General features: G+C 43.3%; 1 pseudogene; it reads right to left on the minus strand.

The window, feature by feature from the left end:
* Positions 1-4,775: 4,775 nt before the first annotated feature.
* LOC103208406 lies at positions 4,776-6,730 on the minus strand (annotated as a pseudogene).
* Positions 6,731-7,036: the final 306 nt, after the last annotated feature.

Here is a 7,036-nt window from a genome sequence, read left to right on the forward strand (position 1 = left end):
TGCCTAAGGCATTTGACTGCTAACTAGAAAACTGGTGGTTCAAACCCACCAGCCCCTCTTTGGAAGGAAGATTGGGTAATCTGCTTCCTTAAAGATAACCCCTCAGAAACCCAAGCCGGGGGGGGGGGTCGTTATAAGTTGAATCGACTGGATGGCAGTGAGTTTAGTATTTTTGGTTATTGCCATAAGTAATAATAATATATAACAATATTATTATGGCAATAGCCAAAAAATAGATTACTAATAATCTATATTATTAGTAGATTCTGATTGATGGTGAGCCCATGTGTTTATAGAGTAGAATTGCCTATAGGGTTTTCTTGCCTATAATCTTTATGGAAGTTGGTCACCAGGTCTTTCATACATTACGCTGCTGTGCAGGATAGAACTACTAACCTTTAGGTTAGTATACAAGCACAAACTATTTGTGCCATCCAGGGATCTTCTGGATACTATAATCAATCACCTCCTAACTTTTCTCTGCATGTGTACTGTTGCCCCTCCCAAATTCATTCACCATATCATAGTGAAAGCAATCTTTATGTATGTGTGATTTGGGTGAAAGTTTACAGAGCAAATTGATTTTCCATACAACAGTACACACACATTTAGTTTCATGACATTGATCGCAATCCCCACAATACAACAGCTCTCTTCCCATTCTCTGTGGTTACTTTTTCCCTGTGTCCTTGTTTTCTACACATTCCTGCCCTCTGAGTTATCTCCCTGTGCAAACACTGCCCTTCTGATTTCCCACGGTTGATCATTTTAAGGAATGCATCTACCTGGTGTAAATGTTCACTTCATATGCCTCATATGTCTATTGTTTGGCTAGAAGCCATGCAGTGCGTTCAATTCCAGGCCCGAAGGGTGACTAGGGGTCATACTCTCTAGGGTTTCCCTAGTCTCTATCAGACCAGTAAGCCTGGTCTTTTTTATGATTTTGAGTTTTATTTCACATTTTTCTCCCACCCCATCCAGGATCTCCTATTTTGATCCCTTTCCAAGTGGTTGACAGTGTTAGCCAGGCACCATCTAGTTCTTCTAGTCTCAGGGTCATGTAAGCTGAGTTTTGCACAGTCCACTAGTCCCTTGGACTAATTGTTTCCATGTGTCTTTGGTTTTTGTTATTCTTCTTTGCTCCAAATGAGGAGAGACCAACAGTTGCATCTTAGGTATCCACAGCCCTCCCCACAGATCATGTTTCCAGAGCATCTGACATCCCTTGCTCCAGGGCTGGCCCAAGTGGCCTAATGACAATCTCATCCCTCTTTCCAGTGATTGAATCACAAATGAGTCACTGGGACATGAAAGGAGGTTTGGGAGGAGTTCTAGAAAACATCTTTCTTTAACTTTCTGGGAAAGCATTTGGATATAATCTGGTACTCTTCCTCAGGGGGTTTCTTCAACTCTGTAGCCTCTTGTTTCCAGTTTGATATACAGTGATGCACAGAGGAGGGGCAGAACCAAGAGAAATCAGAGAAACATAGGTAGAGCTCATGGTAGGCAGCCTCTGGGATAGCCCCCATGGTTCCCACCTCCTAGTATTTAGGTCATTGTACGCTCTCCCCATCTTGAATATTGGCAGGACCTATCTTCCAATTGGGAGCTCTGGTAGCATAGTGCCTAAGGCACTTGACTGCTAACCAGAAGGCTGGCGGTTCAAACCTACCAGCCACTCCTCGGAAGGAAGGTTGGGCAATCTTACTTCCGTAGTGATACTGCCTCGGAAACCCAAGGAGGGGTCGCTATGAGTCGGGGCTGACTTGACAGCAAATAACAACAACAACAACAACATCTTCCAATTAATAGAATGTGGCAGAAGTGATGACATATCACTTCTGAGATTAGGTTATAAAAAGACTGTTCTTACATGCTCTCTTGTACAATCTGTCTCAACTCAGTTGCACTGGGTGAAGCCAGCTTCTGTATTATACGTCTCCCAATGGAGAGGCTCATGTGGTCAAGAACTGAGGTTCTCTAACAGCCCAAGAGGAACTGAGGCCCTCAGTCCAGCAGCCAGTGAAGAACTGAAGCAAGCAACAACATGACTGATCTTGGAAGCTGATCCTTCAGCCCCAGTCAAGTCTTTCGATGACTGCACCCTTGGTCAACAACTTGACCTTGAGAGGTCATGAACCAGAGGCACCTAAGTCATTCCTAAATTATTGACCTACAGAAATTGTGAAGTAATAAATGTTTATTGTTTTCAAGCATTAAGTTTTTTGGGTAATTTTTTATGCAGCAATAGATAACGAATACACAGTTCTTTGATTAAGCCAATTTTCAGTGCTGTTTGTGCTCAGGAATTCCAGTTGTAGAAGATAATATATTTTCTTATTGCTTAAGCCTAGCTAATTGGGGTTCTGTTAATTGAAACCAAAAGCATATTAACTGATAAAAAGAAGGCTGGACACTATCTTTCTATAGACTGTCTCACCAGCAACATCTGAAAGCACTTTTCCCTCTTGTTCTAAAACTACTCCAGCCACCCTCGCCTTCTTCCAATCCCTTGAGCATACCATGCTCCTTCCCACCCCTAGACACACTCTTCACTTGATCTAGTTAACTCTGTTTCAGTTTTTTGGACTTTAACTTGAAATACTACTCTTTGGTCAAACTCCCTAACCCCCATCATCCTTCATATAATACCAATTCCCCTTGTTATGTACTTTATAGCACTGTATACTTTTCTTCAGGGCAGCTGTCAAAGTGAATAATTACATTTTATGTTATCACTTAATGTCTTCTGTCTCCCTTCTCTCTGAGGGTAGGGCACTCCCTGGGCACCATGATGCTCCACCCAGTGCAGGAGCAGAGTGGGCTCTCAATGAATTATTCCTTAAAGTCAATGAAAAAATGCATTGGAAATATACATTTTTTTGCTCTCTAGAAGGACCAGGGCTAAGTCTATAGATTTTGGAATCATCAGTATAGAATGGATATTTAAGGTCCTGGGAGAATGAAGAAATTCTCATTTCCTCATGAAACTTGAGGATTACCAACCTGTGCAGGTTGGATGAGCGAAAGGAGCCAGCAAGAAAGCACTAGAGGTGATGAGGGAGAAAACTTAAAATGCCATGGTCATTTGGCCATCAGAAGGAACTCCAAGTCCTTGAGGGGTGGTAAGAGATGTGTGTGCAAAGGTGGGGCTCTCTGGATGTCAACCAAGTCAAGCAGGAGATGGTAGAAACCAAGCCAGGCTGCAGCACAGCAACTGTTGGGCCTTGAGAAAGGCACATGAGTGACTCTTCCTACTACAGCTAATGGACCAGGAAGGGTTGTCCCATCTCCTCAGACCCATCTCCATCTACCCTGCCTGTCAGCATGAGGACAAGATGCACAGTGGAAGTGTAGCACTTTGAAGGCAGTGCCAATCACAGCTCTTTGTAATTAAGAGAAATTTTCTCCCAGCACAGAGTCTAATTGCAGCATCCATCACTGTCACCTGGCAAAGGCTGTGCCAACCCCAGAAGGGTGATGAGATGGTGGTGCAATCACCTAGTGAATGCCATCTTTGTGGATAACATAGGCTCCACCTTCTTTTTCTTTAAAGAACCACGGTAGGGGCTCAAATTATTCTAATAATTACTTTACCTGCACTTCTTATTTAGTCCTAGCTCACATATCTAGCTAAGCCTGAAATCCCTTCTGTTCATTAAAACTCCATCTATCTGGCATTTTGGAATGAGGTAATGAATGTGAATCTGGTTAACCCAGTGCCTGTGTAAGTAAGTGTCTGAGTTAGAAAATGAAATTTTCAGATGACTGATATTTGCTCCTTGAGCACAAAAAGTAAAAAAGCAATACAGTAGTATCAAATTGAGCACACACACACTTATGCATTGAATGCAACCTGCAACTACACACAATACCCCCTCTCTTTCCTTCCTCGATGGCAAAGGGAAAGGTGGGGAAGTAGAAGAGGAAGAAAAGGTAGAGAGAAGAAAGTGGTGGAGTAGCTGGGAGTGGGAATCATCTAGGGCAAGGGTCAGCAAACTTTCTCTGTAAAGAGAGAGAGAATAAATATTTTAGGCTTTACAGGCCACCTAGTCTATTTTGCAACTGCTCAACTCTGCTGATGTAGCACAAAAACAGTGGTAGACAATATGTAAACAAATAGGAATGCTCTGGTAGTGTAGTGCCTAAGGCACTTGACTGCTAACCAGAAGGCTTGCAGTTCAAACCCACCAGCCACTCCTTGGAGGGAAGGTTGGGCAATCTCTGTAGTGATACTGCCTCGGAAATCCAAGGAGGGGTCTCTATGAATCGCGTCTGACTCGGCACATAACAACAACAACATATTCCAATAAAACTTTACCTGTGCACACTAAAATCTGAATTTCATATAATTATCACGTCATAAAATATTATTCTTCTTTTGCTATTTTCCAGCCATTTAAAGAGGGAAAACCTATTCTTCAGCTCACAGGCTATGCAAAAACAAATGGTGGGCCAGATTTCTATTTGGCCCATGAACCATAGTTTGCTGATCCAAATCTAAGGTAAAGAGAGGAGCTAGAATTATCACAAGAAGCAAGTCTCTAAACTTCCCTTCCCTCTTGTCTTTTTCCCAGCCCTTCTTTTGCCCATGATGTTCAAATGTTGTTTTATAGTGAGTGTTCATACCTTCCCTCTTAGTTCCTATCTTGCCCTTCCTCAAACAAATACTTATATTTGTGTTAGCAATCGAGAAATTGGCTCTTAACTACATGTTCACATTTCTGTATCAGACAGATAAAAGAAAAGGCAGAGTTTTTTACAGCATTAAGTCCTTAAGGAGTAGGGTAGGTGTGGGTGATGGTGCCTATGGGGGAGAAAATGGCTTTTAAAATTCAGCACTATAAAGTATTTTGTTGCTGTTTTTAGGTACCATTGAGTCAAGTTTTACTTCTAGCAACCCCATAGACAGTAGAACTTCCCCATAGGATTTTCTAGGCTGTAATCTTTAAGGGGGAAGATCACTAGATCTTTATCCAATGGAACCTCTGGATGGGTCCGAACTGCCAACCTTCTGCCATTTAACCATAAACTCACTCAAATTGTTCTATTGCTATATTGTGAAGTAAAATCATTACTTTGTTGTTGTTAGTTGCCATCAGATCAGCTCCAACTCACGATGACCTTATATATAACAGAACTGAATATTGCTTGGTTCTTTGCCACACTCACAATCAATGGTATGTCTGAGCCCATTGTTACAGCCACTGTGTCAATCTATCTCACAGAGGGTGTTCTGATTACCTAGTGCCGCTTGGACAAGAATATACCACAAATGGGATGGCTTTAACAAACAGGAGTTTATTCTCTTACAGTTAGGGAGCCTAGAAGTCCAAGTTCAAAGTGCCAGGCTCTAGGGGCTGGGTGAAAGCCTCTCAACCTTGGGGTCCAGCTCTGCCTCCTGCTCCCGGCCCACTGGAGCTAGAGGCATTTCTTCACTCAGACAGCTGCTGGCTGCTGAGGCTGAGAAGCCCCAAGGTTGACAAGTAAAAAGGCACAGTCTCGATGTTACCAAACCACACAGTAGGACATTAACTTAAGTCCATTGTAAGTCCCAAGGTCTGCAGAGCACAGCAGCCTACTGAGCAATGACATGGCTACATGCAGGGTCCAAGCATGCCATAGGCTAGAGACCATTCCCAAAGACGTTTCTTATACGGGAAGCGGACCACATCCCAAAGCAACTACTCAGCTGCTTGTGGTAGATCCCACCATGGAGTTGATTGCCAGTCTCATCATGGGGAATAACTACCACCAGCTGCCCAGTCACTCAACCAGGCCTAGCCAAATTGACACACAAACATAACCACCGCAATTCCACCCCTTGTCAACTTGGCATTTCAACTTGAGATCTCTCTCACTGGGTGGCTCTAGTCCCCTCGTTCCGAACAGAGGGTTTCCCTCTTTTTCACTGACTCTCTGTTTCACCAAGCATGATTTCTTGCCTTAATGCTTCCGATTTATTTTTCATTTTTCTTACCTAGTGGCACAGTGGTCAAAGTGCTCAGCTCCTAATGGAAAGGTTGGTGGTTCAAACCGACCAGCTGCTCCATATATCACTCGATATACTCAATATTTTGCCACAGGAGAAAGCTGTGGCAGTTTGCTTCTGTAAAGACTATAGCCTCGGAAACCCTATGGGGGCAGTTCTACTCTGTTCCATAGGGTCACTATGAGTCAGAATCAGACTCCATAGCAATGAGTTTGTGTTTGTTTGTTTGTTTTGGTACTCAATATGTCAAATGATTTTCTCTAAAGTCTTCCAAAAATCTTCAGTAGTTTCTACAATTTTTTTTTGGGGGGGGTAGGAAAAACACAGGGATTTTAGTATTTCCAACACAGGAAGGTCTTCAGAAGCAGGCAGGAAGAGGCTCTGGTTGGGAGCAGGCTCCTACTTGCTGGTGATGAGCAGGGTCTGCAGGAGTCCCCACACAGGAACATCTTGGCAATGCAGTGGTTCTTGTTGATGGGCTTGGGCTTCTTTTTGTCCTTGCTGTTCTTGAGGACCTCAGTTCACATCACCTTCATATTCTCCAGCACCATGTAGCACTGACTGTCCAAGGCCTTCACATGGCTTAGGAGCTTCTGGATGTTGCAACAGTTGATGAGCACTTGGGTGTTGTTCTTGACTGACTGCATGAGCCTGGAGAGTTGTACTAAACTCCTCTGCCACCTGCTTCTGCAGCTCCTCTGGGATCATCTCACTCTTGGACTTGTTGAGGAGGCTCATGGTGCTGGCTACATTTTTCAGGTCACTCCAGTCTCCTCCATGTTGCTTCTGCTTCTAGTAGTTTCTATTTTGGGATGAAACAAATGATCAGACACCATCGCTTACAATAGGGAAAGACTTACTAGGTGCACTTATTGTGGGCTGATGTCCTTAAACTTACTTTTGCAGAAACTTCATCCTGAGTGAATAAAGATAATGGGCATTATGGGAATTCATGGTGTTTGGGTATGACAAGCCTAGGCTCAAGCCCAGATCTGTCACTCACTCTAGGTCTTGACTTTTCAAAGCCTTGGTCCTTTCACCTGT

This window comes from Orycteropus afer, unplaced genomic scaffold (assembly GCF_000298275.1).
Source record: "Orycteropus afer afer isolate SDZICR_OR568_19922 unplaced genomic scaffold, OryAfe1.0 scaffold00431, whole genome shotgun sequence".
NCBI classification, from domain to species: Eukaryota; Metazoa; Chordata; class Mammalia; order Tubulidentata; family Orycteropodidae; genus Orycteropus; species Orycteropus afer.